The 24,017-nt window shown below is 33.1% G+C and overlaps 1 protein-coding gene across 4 annotated transcripts in view; it reads right to left on the bottom strand.

The window, feature by feature from the left end:
• The window catches only part of LOC135128201 (disheveled-associated activator of morphogenesis 1), a 104,965-nt gene that overhangs the window by 55,895 nt on the left and 25,053 nt on the right, over positions 1-24,017 (bottom strand). Inside the window, exon 1 of one of the 4 annotated variants that reach the window (XM_064055103.1) lies at positions 19,202-19,304. The exons of 1 other annotated variant lie outside the window; for it this stretch is intronic. The gene's annotated coding sequence lies outside the window, so the exon portion shown is untranslated. Of the gene's footprint in view, positions 1-3,933; positions 4,041-4,093; positions 4,113-19,201; positions 19,305-24,017 lie in introns of those variants that run through there. 2 more of the 4 variants (XM_064055125.1, XM_064055117.1) reach the window with 2 other exon arrangements.

The following is a 24,017-nucleotide window of genomic DNA, read 5'->3' as shown; positions in this document are numbered from 1 at the left end:
AAATCTTGAAGATATTTTAAAATTATCATAAGCATGGTAAATTTTTGATCAAAACGTATTTGGTCGTCCCCCATAAAAAAATGTATGATGTCACCACAAAATTTTGCTGAATAAATCCTATCTAAAATGTACAAAATATGGTGAGTCTCTTCTTGTGATTTATCATTCCATTCAAATTTTTTCGATTTGCATGTACAGAGTGACTCAAAAAAATTAATGAATGCGTAAATTTATTTTATTGATTTAATCAGGAACTACAAAACCGAATGCTTTGAAATCTTGCAGATGTTGTAAGGTTATAAAGAGCATAATAAATTTTTAGTCAAAATATATTTGGTTATCTTCTACAAAAAACTGATGACGTCAGCTCAAAAGTTTTCCGAATAAATCGTATCTAAAATGTACAAAATACGATGAGTTGTACTTGTGATTTATCATTCCATTCATATTTTTGGATTTGCATATGCAGGGTGACTCAAAAAAATTAATGAAGGCGTGAATTTATTTTATCGATTTAATCAGGAATTACAAAACCGAATGCTTTGAAATCTTGGGAATATTTTAAAGTTATTATAAGCATGGTAAACTTTTGTTCAAAATGTATTTGTTCATCCCTCCTAGAAAAATTGATGACGTCACCCTTAAATTTTGCTGAATAAATCCTATCTAAAATGCAAAAAATATGATGAGTTTGTACTTGTGATTTATCATTCCATTCATATTTTTTAGATTTTCTTAAGAGGTGGTTCAAAAAAATTAATGAAGTCAATTTATTTTATTGATTAAATTAAAGGCAACACTTATTATTAGTATTACACCCCAACCAACCCAATTTGGTCGACACAAAATTTGTTAAAGGAAAAACTCGGTTGAAACATAAGGGTAGCACGCTTATTTACATCGACTTTAACATTACAGACCTGCATTTGTTTTATGCGCTCACTTGGTTCCGCGAATGTGAAATAGACATGTTTATAATCAACCAATTGTGAATTTCACCGTCAAGAATTAAAATAAAACCCAATGTTTTATATAATAAGCGGAAGTCGAAGCAATAAAACCGATGGTCGTTTTGTTTACAGTTTCTCTGTTTGACTCTCACGTATGCTGTTACGCCTGTCATCTTAAATTAAGAGTGTTTATACATACACGATTTTCAGTTGCCTCTGATACGTATACGTGAGTAAATTGTTTCGTTATTTTATTGATTATTACAAATCAATATTCAAAACGACCCAATTCATTTTCCCGAAAATTTGAGAATATAATAATTTTATTCTTAGTATTACACTACATCTATCCCAACTGATATACGTGTCCTTGCAAAAATGTTGATGACGTCATCGCAATTTTTTTTTAAATTCCCACTACAAAAATGTAATGAGAAAAAAAACACAATAGGCATGCAGTCGTCAAGTTTCCGACAGCGAGGGAAGTACTGTCTAAACTCTTTAGACCAATTTTTTGACTTGTTGCCCATAACGTGTACATACATCATTCTCCTATTAAAGTAGGTCAATATGCAAAACCAAAAATGTTTCTACAATTTAAAAATTGTTTCAAAATGTTTTTAATTGTCCAAAGTTTATTGTTAAATGAACTCTTAAATGCATTACTGGAAACTTGAAGTCTGTGTTAAAATACAAAAATGACCCAATCTAGTTTCGTAGACAATTTATCTCTTTCACTGTCGTTACCACTCTATTCCAGTATTACGTAAAATAAGCCACGCACAAATTCGTGGTAGTAAAACCAATTTTTGATTAATAATGCCAACGTGAATGTAGTTTCACAAAATCCGTGATGCGAAAACTGGAATGGTGACTTTTCAAAGATAATTTTCCGTTATATACAATAATTAGTTATCATCAATCCCCTATAACCCAGCAAATTTTATCACGGTTTTCTCTTTAATTACTTTCACCGCATTTCATTTTTAAATTATCTATAATCCCGCAGAAGCATTTCCAATTTCGTGATTGAACAAAAAACCAATAAATGTAAATGATCTGAAAATAGGAAAATCTGTGGCGCCCGCTCCGCCTCATTAAGCCTCTGGTAATATACACATTCAACATTTTACCGAATCTCAAGACCGTAGAAATCACGGTCAGGCGTCTAAAAACCCGCCAATCGTCCACGTAAACACTCCAAGAATTTTGAAAAATCTGAAATTCTTTGCAACCGGTTAGAGAAATTTGTTTAAAGTGCGGGTTTTTTTTGGCCGCTATTAAGCTGACATCACTTAACATGACGGAGGTGTTAGTACGATGTTATCGGATAAATTGGGTTATGCTGCAAAAAACTGAAATGCCGAAGAGATATGATATTTTCACCACTCGATTCCAACAAAAAGCGACCAAAGGCGAATCTTATCTAGCAGCCGGATCGGACACGCCTTAACCACCTGGTGAAAATAAGACAATCCTTGGCACGACTGATGGGTAATAATGCGTTTTCCGGGAAAATAGCGAGCAAATCTAAACGGCGTCATGCGTGATGGGTGCGGTGACCATCAAGGTTGACGAGGTGCAATGTCATCAAGCGTCCCGACAATTTGGCCCACTGCCAAAGACTGCCGGGTTCAACAACATATCAAACTGTTGCAATATTTGCACGCGATGCATTCTCAAGGCGTGCTATTCGTATGCTGGAGGATCTTCTCAAGAGCGCTTCCTTCTTCATGCAAATGATGGCTAAATGTGAACACAAATGATTAATTGCCTGTATTAAGAAATACGCTTAATTAAATTAAAAAAAAATTATTATGATTGATTACCTTGTACTGCAATTTGTTCGCGTTTTTCACTTGAGGAAGTGGTGTGTCTAATAATATGATTGAGGACTATTGTGCCTATTTATGTATCTTTTTCAATGAGGCAGAATAAAACATAAATGTTATGTCTACCTTCAAGAACAAGTGCGAAAAATTGCGTGCTGGTAATTGCAGCAAAAAGTATTCTGTGGAGGCCTTGTAGGTCGTATTCGAATGGGCAAACAGTGGAAGGACTATGGATAACGGAAAGTGAATTGTAGATATGAAAAAGTGCTTCATTAAATAGTAACAAGTAATAGATTTTACAAAGGTTAAACAAATTAGGAACTATTACCGTTGGATATTCGTGACAGAAATCCCCAGTTTTTACCGAATTTTTGACTAAATTTTTTGTTTATTTGTTTATTTATTTATTTATTTATTTCTAAAAAAGATTAAAAAATTGGTCGAAGGTTATTTCGACAGCACTTCTTTCACCTCTGAAGTAGTCCAACAACGCCTGATTTTTTGAAAAATAATAAAATTTGATTTTGCGAAATTTTATTTGTGATGACCTCTATATTCTCCAAAGAAGTGGAATTTGTTAGATTGTACTTCAAGGGCGAGGGAAGTTCTGTCGAAGTAACCTTGGATTAATCTTTTCTAGTTTTATGAACAAGCAGTAGCCCCGCCCACCCACCCCGTCTTCGCTCCAGTGACTGCTTTTAATATTGTTCAGTCCTATCTTAGCAAGTTTTTTTTCGTAAGGTACGACTGATTTTGGCAAATGACCTACGCTTTAAGAAAATCAAGGACGGGTAAGTGGGGCTAGTACTTGTTAAAATGAGACTGATTTTGGCAAATAATATACCCTTTAAGAAAATAGAGGGCGGGTGGGCGGGGTCAGTATTTCCTAAGATACAACTGATTTTGGCAAATGGCATACTCTCTAAGAAAATAGAGGGCGAGTGAGCGGGGCTTGTACTTGCTAAGATAAGTATTAGAACAATGTTGTAATGAAATGATTTATACTACGTTTCAGAATGGTGTTGCCAAAAACTTAAGGTACGCATTCCTATAGACTTCATTTAAAAAGAACATTGACATTAAATTTCATCGCCTATTTTATCCCCCTCAGGAATGGAATTTTCAAAAAATCTTTTCTAGTGGGTGCTTACCTTACATAAGGAACCTACTGTCAAAATTTCATGTTTCTAGCTCAAGTAGTTTAGGCTCTGCGCTGATGAATAAGAACAGAACAGAACAAACACTTTTATATGTATAGACAGACCTCAAAACGTACAAAATATGCTAAATTTTGTCTTTGGCTTTAATTACCCTATTCTGGGTTAATTGTGTATACTTTGACCTGTTTCCACTAGATAACGCACGGCAATTCTGAGCTCCAGGAGCCCCCCAACAGCTGGCTTTAGATATAATGGATTATTTCCATTGTTTTGTCCATTTCTGTCCTTTTCTATTTAAGCTATAAATATTTACTGATGAGATTCACGTGGTTCAGTGGTTCAGAGAATTGTCAAGGTTTCAAAGTTGCACAATTTTAATACTAATCTATATCCAGCATTTTGTTGGGTTTTTCTTCACACAATTTTGCGATGACGTCATCATAAATATACAGAAACAGATGAAAAAAATATGAACCACAAGTAAAAACTCTTCATATTTTGCACATTTTGGGTACAATTTATTCGGCAAAATTTTGAGATGACGTCATCAATTTTTTGGGAGGAATAAACAAATATATTTTGATTAACAATTTACCATGCTTACAATAACTTTAAAACTTCTGCAAGATTTCAAAGTATTAGGTCTTGCAAAATTTGATTTTACGGTTTTCGTTTGTGATAACCGCTGTAAAGTAAAAACCAGAGGCATAAATAACATCCCTTGTCCTTCAGCGCTAGGTAATAGCAATCTGACGCTCAAGTGTTTATTTATGTTTATGCATCGAACGAATGCCAAGTAGAAATTAAATTATTAATTAAACCACAATCGAACAAAATGTTCTGAATGTTATAATTCTTATTTTATCATTATTATATAAAGACGTACGTATTCTTCACATTTTCGAGAAAATGGGATGACTCGTTCTTAATTTGACCAATAAAAAATTTGTGATGACGTCATCAGTAGTCACAGCATATTACCAATGCAAGAAAATAAAAAAGTAAAAAGCCAAGTCGGCATCGAACCCACGACGGCAGGTCGTACTACTTCGCTGCAGATCGCGTTCTCCCCGAAATTGCCAGTGCGCCATGGAGACTGCTGGTTACTGCTGGTAATATAACGTTATTATACCGTGCATATGTTTTTGCGAAAATTTAAACGTTAAGCGAAAAACCTGAAAGCGGATTCGTATACTACAAGTATAGGGGTATATTTTTGTATAATATTCAACTCGTTTTAAAATACGGTTCATTGAGATGACGTCATCAAATTGTTGGCGGGGATGGTCAGCCAAATTTTGGCATCTACACGATATTTCTAACATGCATACAAAATTTGACGACAATCGGTCTAGCAGTTTTGAAGATTACGTGTCTAATAAAAATGGATACAGACAGACAGACAGACAGACAGACAGACGGAAACGGACAAATAAAATTTTGTTAATATTTTGTAACCACTAAATCAATCTTAGGTTGTATACACTGTTTTGCAGAAAATTTGAAAGAAATTCATTATTGTAGTTTTTTAAATAAATCGTAAAATTTTGATTTTATACTTTTTTTCAGGACAACCACTATATACTAAAGTAAACTAGAGAAGGATTATTGAACCACAGAAGCAGAAGAATTTGTGAATTTCAATATTCCGAGACCCCTGTTTTTTGTTATGAAAAAGTTTGAAAGAATCTTACCAATTCTTAGTGTCATTTTTTAATAGGTGAAAAAATCTTCGGAGCCCCTTAAGTTGTTTTAAAGAATTTTAAAAACTCTTCAAGATGCCGGATATTTTGTTTTTAAAAGAGTTTGAAAGAATCTTGGAGGTCCCAAGTCTCTTTTTTAAGAATGTGAAATAATTTTTAGGGGTTCTTGTGGTTTTTTTTTTTTGAAAGAATTTGAAACAATTTTTGGAACCCCTGTTTTGGAATGGTCTAGTATTTTTTTCTAAATATTACATAATCTTTTTTTTACCCTTCCAAAATACTTGTAAAATTGTAGTATACATCTTTTGTAATAAAAAGTAATTTTTGATGAATATCTTATGTAAGGTATGAAATGTTTAAAAAATGTCCCTTGATAGTTTATTTTTGGTATTTCCACAAACAAAGTAACAAAAATATTAAAGAAGAGAAAGTATTAAAAATCCAAGTTAAAATAGTTACTAACAATCATAGTTAAGAAATTTACAAATCGGTTTCCCGTCTCGGTTTCCGTCTGTCTGTCTGTGGGCCAGTTTATTAGACACGTCATTTCTATAAGTGCTGAATCTATTGTTGTGAAATTTTGAGTGTACGTACTTTAAACATTTTATATTGATATTTCATTAAACGATAATCTAAATTTGATTGTTCATCCCCACCACCAACTTGATGACGTCAGATCAAAATTTACGAGATAAATTCTATTTAATTTTAATGTAATAATATGCGTGTGTAGATACTTGTGGTCTATTAATCAGTAATTTTGCCTTCCACATCCTAATTTTTAGAAAATCAAGATTTTACAAAAAAAATTGAAAAATGTAGGTATCTCATAAAAGAAAAGAACCTGAACGTTGTAAATAGTTTTCAAAATTTGATAAAGTCGTTTCAAAATTGTCTACACTTGTGGTTTATCAGTACTATTTCTGTATTTTTAATCCTACTTGTTCAGACTTTTGTAAAAAAAGTCAAAATCACGTAGCAAAACTTTACAATTTATCTTAGAAAGTGCTTAATGTGTTATTCTGAAATTTAGCACATGTTGTGATGTTACCATCAACTAGATAATTTGCTAACTTAAACGTGTTTATTTGTTTCAAAATTTCGATGACATGACATCGGATTATGCCCCTTATGCCGAGAGAAGTACTGTATAAAACTTTTAGATTAATTTTCTTGTCAACATTCTTATACCGAGAACAGTAAGTAGTTCTACAACGGGCTCTATCGAAGTTACTTCTTACTGGAATCTTTGGAAATAACTGAAATTATTTAAAATTACCGAAATTTCTTTCGACCTATGAGATTTTTTTTTAATTTATTACATAAACTATTTTTCAAAAAAACGCAGCAGAACCCTTCTGACTAAAGTTACATTCAAGTTAGCTTAGTAACCTGATACAGCTTCAAGAACACTTTTTACTTCCGAAGCGTAAGCTAAAGAAGTTAGTAATCGAGTACATCGGACGACTGTTTTCTCGACGTTTCAAGACCGCCAGAATACGAAAGAAATAATCTCCAGTTTCCATCTGTTATTCTGTCTGTCTGTCCGGCGACTGCGTCGATTTTTATTAAACACGTAATCAAGAAACTACTGATTAAACGCTAACCAAAACTTGGTTAATCATCCCTACCAACAACTTTGATGACGTAATTTCAAAGAATTCTGTTTTAAAATGATTTAAATGTTATACTATATATTATACACCTGTACTTGTTGTGTACGAATCCGCTTTGAGTTTTTCCTTAAACAAACCAATGTTCAAAAAAAATTAACACACTATAATAACATATTATCGCTAACTCAAGATATAAGCGACTATGGTCAAGTAGTAAAGGCCTCAGGATTCGAACCGGAGATCTCTTTTTATCTCTCACTGCGTATTGTCTATGTTTATAAAGTCATAACAATTTTTTTATTATTTATTAAATTAAGAACGAATTACCCCATTTTCTCCAAAAAGGTGAAAATACACATATTTTTATTTAATGTCTACGAATTATAATAATAATATTCAAAACATTCTTTTCGACTGTGCCTTAATTAATAATTTTAGTCCTCTGTTTTAGGTGACAAACTCATTAAAATCAAACTAATTGCTACGTAACATTCTTCCGATGAATAAAAAAACATTTGAAGCTGAAGTTTGTTATTGTTGAAGGGCCCTTTTTCCCGTTGGTTATCTGCTTTAAATACATTTTACCTTGTCCGTACGTGCACACGCCGCAGGGATTGCGGGGTTGTTATTTATGCTGCTAGTTTTCACTTTATTTAGGTTATCACATAACAAACATCGCAAAATTTAATTCTATAATTTTTCAAAGAAGCGGGATTTGTTGGATTTATACTTCAGTGGCGAGGGAAGTTCTGCCGAAATAAACTTAGAACAATTTTTTTAAACATGGTGTCAATTATGAACACAAAATAACTTTCATAAAACTTGAATTTTCTAACACGAAATTGTCAAAAAAACATACTAAAACCATTCGGGAAATTTCAGTAGTCGTTAAAAGTGGTCCTTTGTTTTTGCGCTAGTCTTTTGAAATTTTTCGGAAAACTTAGAATGACCTGACCTGACCTGATCAAAAAGGTTACAAACACTAATAGTCACTCGGTTTGGTACCATATATTATATTGCTCGTGAACCCAGGGTTCAAAAATTGGTCTAAGGTTATTAGACCAAAATTCAGTCGATCCTGACAAACGAACAAACAAAAAATTAAATTTTAAGACGTTATCATTTTTGGGAGGGAATAAACGGATAAATTTTGATTAGGATTTACCGCGCTTGCGATAACTTTAAAGCTTCTGCAAGCCTTCAGAGCACTCGGTTTAGAAGTTTCAAAATTACATTGTAATTTGGATGTCTAGGGTAGAAAAATCGAAAGATGGATTCATAATCCACCCATGTAGGGGCATGTTATTTTATAAGATTTCAATAACATCTGTAATTTTCGGTACTACATATCTTGATATAAACGTTTCAGGCGATGATATTTCCTTTATTTGATCCTTCAAGTTTTTTTTCTTGGAAAGACATGAGAAGAGATAGATTGTCTTCTAAAATATGGATCGAATTATACAAACTTCTTCTTCAAGTTACCAGCAAAAAACACTGTTGTACCAGGCACTTCATTTATTTTAATACTGAATAATTACCAGAATTAACAATCTAATTGTTCCAGTTTTAATCACTGAAGAACACGTTTCATTAAATTCCATACCAGACTTCTGGGTGAATTATCCACTTAACAAACAAGTTTTCTTCCTTTCTCTATCACCAGTAATACCACATGTTTTAATAAGTACAAAACTATTTTCACTGGAATCTCTATATTCTGGCGAATAAAGCGACTTCAGTGTTATATTCTTCGATCTAATTTTAACACTGAAAAATAGCAACGTTTTTGGTCCCTTAATGCAGTTAGCCATAATTCTGTAGAAACTTCATTTTCTTCAATATTCAGTATAAGCCCTCATCACGTTTTGTTAAAGTGTTCTTCGTCAACACTCAGTTCATCTTCATTGAGCAGGACACTCATGGCAATTTTTCATATAATTCTATATACTGATTTAACTAGGATATGGTGTGCTGAAGCACTTGATGTCTCGTGCAGCTTCAAATATCTTCTTTTCTGAACATAATTTTCATCTATCAAAAATTTCACAATCAGATTCTTTAGTAGTACTTCTGATATTCTTCATTCCTATGCTGTCTACTCGTTTCACCTAAATCTTTAAAATTTAAATGTCCGAATCGACGCTATCACTGCAGATTTTGTAGATTCCGCAGTCGCATTATTCGTGTCAGTAAAACAATCACGAATAAAATATAAGTCTCCGATACGATCTGTTGTTTTGTCTCGTTTCGAAGAAAACAGTTTTACTTGTGTTTTGGTAAACAGCACGTCGGGGTCTTTGTCCGCAGTCTCGCTCACTGATAAAAGCTTTGCCTCTACTTTTGGAACACAGAACACATCTTCAAAACCGACAGTACTTTGCTCGTTTTTCTTGTTCAGTAGACGAAGTTGTGCTTTGCGAAGTGACCCGGAGTCTAAACACCGTAACGAGGTGCAGTTAGTCAGCGCTGCCTAAAAAACTGAATCTGCATTCTAAGTGCATACAGGATGAGGTCGGTGCTTCTTGATTTTCACGTATTTTGTTCCTTTTTGATTATGTTTACGGTCTCAATTGCTCAATGTTTTAGCAAAGTCGTTTTTCTGGATTGTTTTTTTCATTGGTAGATTTCTTCCAATTTTAATCAAAAACTTACGATGCTGCGGAGAAAATATCTGCCTTGACTTTTTATCACTTGTCTTTCCCTCAGCTTCGCCATCATCTAGGAGCTTGGCACGTTTTCATAAAACCTTCTTGATTAAAATACCTGCGTTCGTAACTTCTACGATCATAATTGACTTCGGCATTTATAAAATTCATTTTAAATATTTCTGAGATTCATTTCTTTTGATTAATACGTAAGATGCAGCTAAATTTTGCGTGTGGAACAATATTGCGCGTTGTTATATTTCTACATGCTGACACACTTTCAATCTAACTTATACTTTACAACCCATAATTTTTTTAGTAAGAATAGATTAACCTGTTTCAGAAATAATTATTTCAAACTGAAATAATACAACAATGAGAACCAGAACTACAAGGTAGGTAATTACTGAAAGGGAAACTCCCAGTTCTTTTCTTACAGCGTTTCAAACTGAAATGGGTAAACAATTAAAAAGTAACAAATACGATTTTTTCTCCCCAAATATCGTACATTCAATGTGGTGTTTCGAGATTTTTATCAAATCAATTTATAAAATCACTCTAAATGTGCAGATTTCACGCTAAATAAAAAAATTATTCAGCTTCTTGGCGGATCCAAAATTCCACAAGTTCACTCAACCATCAATGATAAAGAATGAATGTAATTTAATCACAGCGTGAGTTGTTATAATCGTATCGCATAACTTAATTTTATATTTGTATTATTGTATTATATTAGAAATGAATGAAATATTCATAAAAAGTAAAATATGCTTGCGTGAAGTATATAAATATACACAAAAATAAAAAATACAAATGACATCGCAATAAATTTCGTATTGCTTTACGTCATAACTCGGCATGATGTGTCCCCAACCATAAAAGCAAACATCCATTACGGACTTTAAAACTATTAGGTAAAAACCCGTCATTCGGAAAGAATTCTGTCTGTGATGATAATAAGAAAAACAAACAATGATAAATCCCAGACAGAATTATTAATCTAGAAGCTCTGGAATGAGTGTTTACATTCTTTACAAACTGTATCTCCTTTAATTAAATGAAAAATTCTACTCCTCAATCAGATAATAAATTACTGGCACATTTTCGAACTTCCAAATTTAAGACTCTTTATTTTGAAAATTAAATTGCTTTTTTATAATTACATTTTTTAGCTTTTGTTGATATGAAGCGAGGGTCAGCAGCTAAACGCCTCCTCTGACGACCTAAGAATACCAACTAATGATCAACGCTATGCTCTGGAATTTATATTAAAGATCTTGTGTATATAAATGTTGTAATTACATCTTTCTCTACATGACGCTGATAAGTTAAGACAACTACAACGGACAAATATATTGATGCTATGAAAGATATAAAATCTAATAAATTAACGACTCTTCCTGGTATAACTGTTGAACCAAATGATGCCTAAAGGAAATGCATGCATTGTTTACTGCCTCTGCATTTCTGCATAATAAGCAATTAATCCGAATGCACATATGTATGTATATTGTAATGCAATTAATACAGCGTTACTCCTTTTAACACCTTCGATCGAAATTACTAGCAAAGAATGCAAACAGTTATGCACTTAATATACATAACAGTACTAAATTAAATGAAACTAACAATTCAATTTTTGAAGGTATGCACTTTCACTAATCTAAAATCTAAATAAATCCATAACTCATGCACTGACCACTTTTACTTTTCGACTTTTTCATAGCGCCACATATCCTGGTATTTACGCACGCAATTCCTTCCTGATGAACCAAGACGACTATCTAGACATCAGGTGCCGTATCATTCATGCAGATGTTTCACAATTAGAAAGCACATCAGAATCGATTTCATTGCCTCTTGAAGAAATCAAGAGTTTCCTCCAGGTTTACACGGAAAATTCCTTTCGTTTTAGAATTACAAATTATCTTTTGACAGGCACCACAGCGTTAGTAATTCTTTGGGTGCGTGCTTTCGACCGCCTACCTCGACCTCACGCACTTTGAAGAATTTATGTCGTAGAACAATGATATTACGATGATTTTGTGGTGATCATCTATATGCGTAATAGTGTTTACCACAAGGTCTTTATCATGTACCGTTGGGAAGGTATAAACATGCGTACATAAACCCGTGCCAAAGACCGATGCCGAATGCTCGATTAGGTTGTATGGTTTGATGAAAACATGATGTAGGATAACAAGATAAAAATAACGTAATGACTGTCTGTAAAGTAAATAAATTATTGTAGAACACTTCCACACTATTAAAAAATGATTAAAGTGCAACAAGTGAAAGAATTATGTTCTAAATTGATTGAATTTATCGCTACATCGAAATTTATACCAGTTATAGTGACTTGCACTTGTAAAAAGATCGCTATTTCATTTTTTGAGGTCCTTATTTGTCGCTATAAACCTGTCACTATTACAGTTTCAGGAGTAACCCATAAGTCTGAGTATAACGAATTTCATTCGACTGCAGCAAACAGTTTTGACAAAGTAAATAAAGAAACTGAATGTAAAGACAATTGTAAAAGTTGATTTTGGGAAATTTGTATACATTAAAAAAAGTAGCTTATGCTTGAGAAGTAAAATATTGTTACGTTGATCGGTGATTAAAATCGGCGTGGGTAAAACTCAACAATTTATTTCTCCAAATTTACACGACTAATTACACAGCGATTATGTGCAGAATAACTCCGACTCGACTGGAAAGGATTTAACTAGATTACTTCTCTCACTGTCTGGATTCCACCCGTTGACTGAGACTTGTTCCCGAAGATGGCCTTTATTTAAACCCATACATTCCTCTGGATGGTTCGCGAACGCCGCTTCGTGGTTTTTCTGGACCCCGCAATCGAAACTTCCGACAATAGTCTTGTCTTTATGCGCCATATGAGGGCTTGTATTTTTTAGAGATACTTGTGGAGCTTGTTTTTCTGAATTCGTTAATGTATCATACTGTAATGACCCATACTCGGCCGCTACCGTTGATTCCAACGCATAATGCTACAAAGACATACTTCGTTAACTTGTTTATATTTGGTCTGGCGCGGAGTGCCAAGAAATCGGGTGGACGGTCGAACAATTGCTCCAAAAGTTTGAATGCATTGATGAAGCTCAAAACTCTGTTTCTAGTGAATTTTCCCATTGGTTTAATAAAATTCTATACAGATAGACGGCAGACGACAGACGACAGACAGTTGAAAAGGGGAGACCAAAAAAGATTACTCAACACAAAACAACGATAAATTCTGGGACTTTCTATCAAGAATGCATAGAGAGAAATATGTAACAAGAAATTTTAATAGCAGAGTAGACAAACGAGATCAAATTTATAGCACAATATGTAGTAGTAACTAGTAAACTACGGATAGGAAGTTAGAAATAATAATGGCATAAGAATGCTGGATTTCTGTCTACTACAAGAAATGATACTCAGCAATACGTTTTTCCGTCAAAAAGAGATCCACAAAGTTACAAAGGAAAAAGTCAGCAGAAAAGAGAAATCGATAACTGTTAGTACACACTAACAAAGAAAAAGTGAAAAGAGGACCAGAAATTGGTAGTTACTATTTCCTGGTAGTAACAAAAATTAAAAAAATACAAAAACATGACAATAGAAAAAATGTCCAGAACATTGGAATTTCAGAAATATGTATGAGCAAGAACTGACAAAAAAAAATTACAACAGAAAAAACAACACAAGAAGACGTAGACACAGTGTAGCACTATTTCAAAAATACAGTCCTCCAACCAGTTAAAGACATTTGTGGATATATAAAGAAAAGTCGTAAAAAGAAGGAAACCGAGTGGTGGACAGAAGAAATAAAGAAGCGAATAAAAATTAAAAAGAAGAAAACGTGTGAAAGCTATGAAATATGCAAAAATGAAAGGAAAAGAGTCAGAGAGTTAGTGACAAAAAAAAAACAACAATGGATAGATTTCACTAATAGAATGGAAACAACACAGAACCAAATAATGATATAGCAGACGAAGAGAATGAAGAAAACCGTATTGACCTTGAAGAGATAAAAGAAATAGTAAGAAAACTGGAAGGGAAAACCCAGGGTTATAATAGGATTACATCGGAAATGTTAAAAAAAAATGGGCTACAGCAAGACTAACACAAATACTAAACCAGATGTGAGTAGAAAAACAAAACTCCTACAGATTGAAAACTCTCTCTCAGAATGCTGGTGCTTAAAAAAGGAGATAAATATTACTGTAATAACTATAGAAGAATAACACTAACCAGCGTAACAATGAAAACATACAAAAAAAATATTAGACAAAAGTAGATCCATCAAAGAAGATGTATAAGTACAAGACCACATTTTTATTCTGAAAATAATAGTAGAAAAAAATGCCTACAATGAGAAAATAAGGTATTCCTAGGATTCCTAGACATATAAAAATTTTTCGATAAAATCCCCCGAAAGAAACTTTCGAAAATACTTGAAAATAAAGAAATCCACAAAAAAATTATGAGAATAATAAAAAGTATCTACACAGAAAATGAAAATCATATATTCTTCCTTGTCTTATTATACAATCGGAACCCTTTATAACGAATGGAAAAGGACTAAATCCACTGCTATTTATAATACACATTGACGAAGCAACCAAAAATGTGAACAAAGCACTAAAAAACTACACATAAGATACAATTTATCGAAAAGAGGAACCAAGTACCTATTAAATAAATTTTGGAAGCTAGAGTGCAAAAAAAAAGAAAGGCAGACCCAGAAACACGTGGGGGTCACATGGGAGGAAGCGGGAGTACCAGCCAGAAGCAAAAAAGAATGGGCTAATTTCATATGACATGAAAACCGTCATAATATAAGCAGGCAAAAATATTTTCGAACATCCCGCTCTAGCGTAAATGCGTTAGTACCGGGACGCTCCACTAGTACCCTTTAGAAGGTGTCATTGGTACGAGACCAGGCAACCCCAACGGACCACCCAAAAGACGCTCCTACCATAGCTCAGGGTAGAAGGGACGACCGCGATTTACGGGTTACCCTCCTTCAGCAGAAAACAGAATTACACTCCAACCCCCTCCCGCGACTTTGGATTGTGCTTGGCGGGAATTACGCGGAATAGGCGATTTTATCCCCATTCACGCAGAGATTACGCTTGTCAGGGCTAACGTAATCCTCAACCCCCGTTTCGCACGAATTGCGCTTACAATCACTGCCGCGATTAAGCGAAGCGACGCAGTTCCTTCTACGACGAGCGAACCATGCAGACAGCCGCAATTCCATCCCGCCCGTGACGATAATACTGCTCAAGCCACGCATTTATCCCCACCCAGTTAAGCAGCAGAAGCAACCTGAAGCAGCGCAATTTCATCCAAACCGATTTCTTCATACGTTTAATGTTGTCGCATAAGCCCACTTTGTAGGCACTTGAAGCTTATAAAAAATTCTGTATAAAAAAGTTAAACTTAGCCCCGCCCACCCACCCGTTCTTCCATTTTGTTCTTCAGAAATAAGAAATAAATCTTATAGAAAATAAGTAGTATAACAAAAAAATTACAATTACCGTCTCTACGTTCTATTAGTTCCCATTCTCACTTTACAAAAAAACATATAATTCACCCCGCCCACCCACCCTGCTTCCATTTCAGTGATTCATTTTGTCTAGTCCGAATGAAATGTGGATCTCAATTGAAGAGAGATAAAATCGTTAGAATTAGAACAGCGTGTGTGGGTGGGGCCAGTATCTTCTAAAATAAGACTGATTTTGTTAAATGACACACCTTCTAAGAAAATAAAGAGTGGGTGGGAGGGGCTAATACTTTCTAAGATAAAACTGATTGTGGCAAACGAAATATCCTCTAAGAAAATAGAGGGCAGATGGGCGGGGCTAGTACTTGTTAAGATAAGATTAATTTTGGTAAATGAAATATCTTCTAAGAAAAAAAAGGGTGTGTAGGCGGGGCTAAAACTTGCTAAGCTAGGACTGAACAATATTAAGAGTAGTCACTGGAACGAAGAGGCTAATACTCGCTCACAAAAACTAGAGAAAAGCTACATTTAGCCCTGCCCATCTCCTTTCTCCACTTCACTGGCTTATTTTATTTAGTGTAAAATGGAAATTGTAAAATAACAGTAGTTCATTAATTTTTTGGAGCCACCTGTTTAAGCAAATTAAAAAAAAAACATGAATCCAGTGATAAATCACAAGTAAAAACTCTTCACATTTTGAGTACAATTTATTCGGCAAAATTTTGAGATGACGTCATCAATTTTTTGGGAGGAATAAACAGATATGTTTTGGTTAATAATTGACCATGCTTATGATAACTTTAATACATCTCCAAGATTTCAAAGCAGTCGGTTTTGCAGTTCCTAATTAAATCAGTAAAATAAATTCACGCATTTAATAATTTTTTTGAGTCAGCCTGTATAAGCAAATCCAAAAAATATTAATGGATTAAATTCAGTCATATTTTTGCAGATCACGTCATCAATTTTTTGGAGAAGATAGCAAATACATATATTTTGACTAAAAATGTATCACGCTCTTCTTACTTTAAAACATATGCAAGATTTCAAAGCATTCGTTTTGGTAAATTCAAAATAAAATTGCAAAATGTTGTTTTATAATTTTGATTCTTTGTTCCAAAAATCTGGACGTTTCAGCTAATGACTCAACACGAACTCATAAAATACAGGTGTAGGACTATGTTACTTTATACAAGCCATTTACTATGTTCAATTTTGAAGTGACGTCATCTCATATGATGGTGGGGATGATTAGACAAGTTTTGGTTAGCGTTTTACCATCTACATGATATTCCTAACATAAATACAAAATTTGACAACAATCGGTCCAGTACTTTCGGAGAGATTATCTATGTAATAAACACCGCGGCGGCAGATAATCAGATAGACAGCCAGACGGACGGACAGACAGACAGACAGACGGGAGACCTATTTCTTCGTACCTACTCTACGGGTCATGAAATATCGAGAAAACGTAAAAATAGAAAGTCGGCTGAAGGACAATTCCACAGTTGAAACAACATTTAGCTAAAAATAAAACAATGATTTATTTTTTGGAGTAAAGGGATGTTTTAAAGAAAGCAATAAATCTAATAAAATCGACAACATACATACAAACTTTTTATGTTCTAAGAACTATAAAATACAAAATAAACAATAAATTGCATAATTGCAAAACGACCCTATAGGTCCATCACTTATATCGTCCTAAAAGTGGAAATATCTACAGTTATCAATAGTTTTTCACATTGTAATAGGTCAAGGAAATTAAAATAAATATATTTAAGATTTTATATCTAAGAACAATGACTTCTCCTTTTAAAATTACGGTGTCTAATGCCATTTAGTAATTATTTTAATGGGTCGGATCTGCCTCTCCCTGAACGTTGTTCTTCCTGACTTATCCAATTTCAGAGGAATTTTTCAGGCATATCAGCTTAGCTTAACTTGATAGGACAATAATTAGTTTAGAAAAGAATTAAAGAAGTTAATTCCTTACTTAATAGAGTGCATTAAAACGTCAAGTTCTGTAAGTTATTTTATGTTCTGGTTACAGCGAAGAAATTATGTTATTTTACACCTCTAAATACAAATATAAATGCAAATAAAACAATTATAATTACCGCAGTTATATAATGTCTATAAAAATGCATTTTTTTCATTGCCTCTGACAGTTGTCCATTTTATTCCAAGGATTCTCAAAACCACCGAATTAATTATTTTGAAATTTTATGTTATTATAAGATTATATATCGAAAAAAAGTTGAACAAACAAACAAATGTTAAAAACATAGTAACGAAGTGATCAGTCATTAAACGAATTAATATATTTATCCCCATCAAAATGATGAAGACATTCTCATATCACATGTGTTAATAATGTCGCACAAAAGAAAAAGAAAACTAGAGTTGGCTATATTTTTTTAATTTTAGCTGGTATTTCTGGCATGAACATTAAAACGTAGCAACTGACCTTCAGCTAATGACAGTATAACTAGGGTATAAAATTCACCGCACAAAATCGCCAAGTCAAGTGTTAACGCAGTTAGCTCTAATTCCCTTTTTATTCGATACTTAGAACACATTCTTTTGACGAGTTCGAAGAGAATTGCCACCCATAGAGCAGTAATTTGTTCTTTAGTTTTATCATTTTAAATATCAAAAATTTAACAAATTGTCAAACTGCTTTTTTCATAGTACATGATATATGGACAACAACAGGACCACACTTCTCATTAATTCAGAAGACTTGTTTGGACTTAACATTTCTTATGTTTAACGAAGTGTGATGATATCGAAAGACATTGAACTTGAACTTGTAGTTTGTTCCTGGTTTGGAAGTTTATAATTAGTGACATAAGACTCATACTCGAATGGCTTTTAGCGTCATTTCATTTGCATTAACTTGAAATGTAGGTGTTAAATAACAACGTACTTGGTCTGATCATACATATTTTACAAAATCCGCTTTTCTACACAGTAGCCGGAAATTTGTAACCCAGCGGTATTCCTCGTATTTCCACAGTAGCAGCTTATAACCTAAATAAATAATTTGTTGATATTAAAATTTTATTGCTAGGTAGGTGAAAGTGTCATAGTTTTAATATGAATTTTATGATTAGTATCATCGTTCCGAAACATTAGTTTTATACACACAATTAATTAATTATAAATATGGGTTGGGCAGCTACTTATTTATTATTGTCAATTTAGAAATTTTTAACTAGATCATACGCAGCAAATATGGAAAAACGCTTTCCACCTGTTGTAATTCTTTTCACTTTTATGTCACTAAGTACTGAAAATTCAAGACATAAACATATTAACACTAACAACCATAACATCCTGATTGTAATAATTTATTGCTGAAATAGTTTATAAAAGTAATAATAATGATTTATGATTTGATAAAATCGGGTAAAAGGTTTTCAAATGACACTTCAATTTATATTAACCGGGTAAATATCATCTTGTACGTGTTACAGTAATTGTACATTCACTTAGCACGGCAAACGATATTTGCGTGCATTTAACAAAATAAAAAGATCACGGACGCAAACTCTTTTATTTTGTGTTATTTATAGAGGTACACAATAAGCGTTTGATGCTCGGATATTCCGGCTATAAAAAATTTTTCTTTAGGGAATAGGTCAGTGCTACTAACGATTGCATTGTACATACTTTCACTGATAACAAACTCCGGTCGTGAATTTCGCAATAAACCGATAAAAAATCAACAAACCACATCTTACAACGGAAACTGATAAAAACACTTACAAATTCTTCCGTGCGACTCCAAATTTCCTGAAAATATTTTCATGTTGTACCACCACACTTTCACGTCATACGGTTCTGCATCGGCAACGTTTTTCATAACACTGTTATATTTAAAACGATAATAGGTAACAACGCGAAGGCAAAGTTGTGGTTTTTCTAAAGATTTTTATCTAAGTTAGTTTGACGAGTGTCTATGCAAACACAAATAACAAAACAAATAGTTCATATCTTAAATATTTCTAGTTTCTACGTACAACGTTAACTATGGCAATGTGAGTCATTAAAATTCTGCAATTTTGCTTTGAAACTTCCACTTTTTTATTTATTGTTTTAGAGCATGCTAATCGTTGTTTTACTGGAAAAATTCAATGTCAGTCAGGACACGGATATTTACATCGAACACCGTGGAATGCAGCTTACGATTTACGTTTTCTTGGTACTTTCTCCGTATTCGCATCTATTAAAATGTAATAATTTCAAGATGGAAAAAACGCGCATTTATTTATACAACGATTCAGTGGTATTTATTGCAAAGTATAAAAAATATGTAGATTTTTAGAATTATGTCAGTGTGAATTGATTTGTGGTGGTTTTCGACACTGTTATGTCGTAAAAAGCAACATTTTATGAATCATTCCTTAATTAAATCGTTTAAAGCGAACATTTTAGCAATAAATAAATAATATTAGTACTGTTAGTATTAGTAGGATCCACCACTAACTAAAATAACTGCCATTCAGACAAGACTTTTATCATTAGGGACACCAAAACTAAATAATGTTCTTTGATGAGATCCTTATCAAAGTGAAGAACGATCAACAATACAACTACTATTTAACATTTTTAATAAATAAATACTTCATACTTAAAAAATTAAAAATGTTGAAAATTGTGTCAAACAGATATATTGGAAAATACAAAATCGGTGACCATGAAATTTTAGATGTACTTTAAGACTATTATCGGTTCATAATAAAACCAAAATTTATCTATTCGTCCCATATAACTGATGACCTTAAATAATAATTTTTAGAAGTAAGAGTCATTTTAATTAAATTGAGAAGCTGATATGCCCATTTATGGAGGTTTAATGCACCCCAAAATATCGAAATCACAGTACTAATCATGATTTTTTTTATTCAATTTCACCAGAACAAAATTGTTCGGAGATTTATACAAATAAATTTTGTACAGGCTACAATTAATTAAAATTTGAAAAGGATGAACTAAAATTGAATTACTGATTTACTTCAAAATATTTATGACGTCACCTTAAAATTTGATAAATAATTAATATTAATTGAAAGAAAACGCTTTGGGAGAGAGTAACAATATTATAAGTACATACCTCAATGATACGATTCATTTTTTAGAATTGAGTGCACAAGTTTTCTTAAAAAATTAAAGCTTTAACCAATTATTTATTGTTATCTACTATATCACCTAAATGTCCTAAAATTATGAAACTTCCCTGCTTCCTAAAGTACAATCAAACAAATCTAGATAAATGTAGATTAGATAAATTATAAAATTAGGTTTTGCACAAATAATTTTTTAATATCTGGTTGACCGAGCTTCACTCGGCTCGTTTGGTAGTATTAGATCAGATTAGGACAGATAAATATGCGTATAGTATGCATTTTGAAGTAGACGCGCTAATTAAAAATACACATTAAAAAAGAAATTCCATAAGCAGTCTTTGTTTTAAACAGTGATAAGTGACATGTAGAGATTAAAGAACAGAAAACTGGAATTATTGTTTGACATTTATTACAATCGCATTTGTTACCCAAGTTTTCTCTCTGTCGTTCTTTTTTTTTCCTAGTTCTCTCTCTCGACTCTAGAAAAAGGTCACAACTACATTCTTACTGCCAGAAGAGTTTCGCCTCTGGTGTGGTTATCATACTGAGTTACCGTGCTCTTTTGCGTTATTCCTAATTTCTCAATCTCAACCCTGCTCCCGAAGATGCTACTTACGAAAGTGTGCGAAACGTTGAGCCCAAAAACTCAAATAACACGGTCCCATCCCGGAAAACGATCACACATTGACTCCGACCGCGGAACCACTGAAATGAATGCTTGACAAAATAATCTCAATTCAACGCACTTTCGTGTGCCTTTTATACGCTCACTCTTTAGTTTTCGGTAAATTTTCTCACCTCAGAAGGTGAATTTTAACGTCCTCTATACAGTGGAGTATGTTTCGGTACGTACAATTGAAGATAAAAAGGTACGTCAAACGTACTGTCAGACTGTCACCCAAACTTCTCTTATAAAACAATCTCGTGTTCGTGTAGTGTCATCTGAAGTTGCCTAGCAACAAATATAATTCACTGCCTGAAAATTGCTGAAAATGCATGAAGCTGTAATTTTCAGAAGTTAAAACTATGATCAATCGATTTTTTGACCCAAAAAACCCCTAACCTGTAAATTTCATCGAAATCGTTAGAGCCGTTTTCGAGAAACCCATTATATATATATATATAAATATATATATACAAACTTTGCTCGTTTAATAGTATTAGATTAGGAACATTGGAATATCGGGTGGATGATAAAACGCTAACCAGAATTTTTCTGATCATTTCCACCCAAAGTTTGATGACGCCACCTCAAAATTTTGCGTGGTAAATGCTATTTAAATTTGATAAATATACTCCTGCACTTTTGGCTTATGTATCTGTCTTAATTTTTGCCGTAAATTGCACTGCAAATTTTTGGCGGGGATAAATATATTAGAATTGACATCTACAATGTTACACTATAATTCCAAAATCAATGTTAGTGTCTTGATAACGTCTTTTAACTTAACTGTTTTGGGGAAACCCGCAATAATATTTATTATTAACAATTTTTAAGTGAAGATGAATGAAAAACATAACTTTAAACAACATTTCAAAGCAACCGGTTCCGTAGTACAAAGATTATTTGTCTAATTGATTGCTAACCCTTTATTACAGAAATCATTTGTAAACGGTTAATGCCATTTTACTCGGTGATTCTCATAAAAAAAGCGTTTCCATTAGGTTGCAAGCATCAGAGAAATTCCAGCCAAAGGTTACAATATTATCTTAATTGCTTTTGGATTTCCATTAACCAATGAGCATTTTCAATTTTTATCATCAATTGAAAATCACACGAGGTTTCAACCGCGTTCCACTTAGCCTTCCCTAGTTTCCTCGAGGATGCTTCTCCTGAACAATGGAAATTGATTATGGCATAGCCACAAAAGTAGTCTGATTGGAGCATAATTGCTCAATGGGTCACTAAACACCAGACCTGAATTTAAATACGAGCTTTCCATATGTGACAAACTGACACAGAAATTATGCTGGTGGTACTAAAATCCCACAATTTTCTTACTACTTTGAGTGTCGTTAACGCACCGGATGTTCTTCAACCGAGTGCGCGGAAACAATCTAATTTTCAATTATTGTGCAACAGTCGTCAACATGTGCACTTCTATTAGATCTCCACTTTGTTATATTTAGAAAACTAATCCGTGGTAAACAGCCACAAGGATACGATTATGCCAAAGAAACCGATACGAATGGGATTAGTAATCGTTACACAAAGAGAAATGAGTAAAGTTTGTTAAATTATTTATAAAGCGGTGATAATAAGACAATGTGGATCGTTAAGATTCTGGGCACGGGTAACCTTGGTTGGTAAATTTGCTCCATTTGAAAAAATTAGCCAAAGAATGAATTCGGTGATACAGGATGTAGGTGAACACAGGTGCGACGTATGTCAGTATTATCCGGCTTATCGATCATTATCATATTATTTACACTTTTTTTATTGTTAGATTTTTTGAGGTCCATGAAAGCTAATTATAACATCAAAGTGCCAGTCATATTTTATTATTAATGGGAAAGAAGAGACCGCAAAGGTATAGAGGAACTGAAATATTTTATTACTGCGGTCTTTAATCGTGTCAGAAATTTCTAATCATTAATGGTCGTTTGATATTGATGATGAAGCAAATTGTAATTCTAGCCTAATCTTGGCGGTGGTTGTGGCTACAGAAATGTAATAACAAAAATGGATTTAGTTTGATTTCTGTGTCTAGTCGTTAGATTTTGTATGTTTCAGCAATGAAGTTTGAAAACTAATGACAATAAATATTTGAAACCACTACAGATTACATATTCGACTGAATCCATACAAAATTTCACAAATTTAGGGCACGTTTTCAGTATGTTTAGACAGCTCGGTTTGTATAATTACGGTGCATGGACGACAATCAATGTTTAATGTGTTGCCTATACGCTATCTTAAACTGGTTACATGGGTAACCTACTAACGATTATACTGTTACTGTACACATATAATTCGATGTTTAGATACAAATAACATTAAAGCCACAAATAGAATAGGACCCACTTTTATGGAAGTTCTACTAACGAAAATGACATTTCGACGGTGTACTGTTTGCTTGTGCCATAGATGGCGCAGTAGAAAATAAATCGCAATTATTAATATCAGACCCAAGAAGGTCGAAACTGTTTACAACTGCTAACAGATTTATCTGTTCATTTAATCCATAAAATATATGACATCAACTCAAAATTTTCTTAAATAAATTGCATTTGATATGTCTTGAAAAAAGTAACGTTTTACAAAACCGTTAGGTCAAATACTAACCTTCCTTTGCCCATTAACAAAATTTTATTCATTTATTATCTGTATTAAAAAATCTGAGATCTTGATAATTAATATGTGAACGGAATTATTCAACCGATTATTTCAGAAACGACTCATCTAATGTCATCGAAATTTTAAGAACACAAAGCTGATGATGTAACTTATAAAT

This window comes from Zophobas morio, unplaced genomic scaffold, assembly GCF_036711695.1.
Source record: "Zophobas morio isolate AGI-343-1 ecotype UQ-CSIRO unplaced genomic scaffold, CSIRO_AGI_Zmor_V1 ptg000002l, whole genome shotgun sequence".
NCBI lineage: Eukaryota > Metazoa > Arthropoda > Insecta > Coleoptera > Tenebrionidae > Zophobas > Zophobas morio.
The sequence above is the reverse complement of the archived record's forward strand: the minus strand, read 5'-3'. Positions and strand labels throughout refer to the sequence as shown.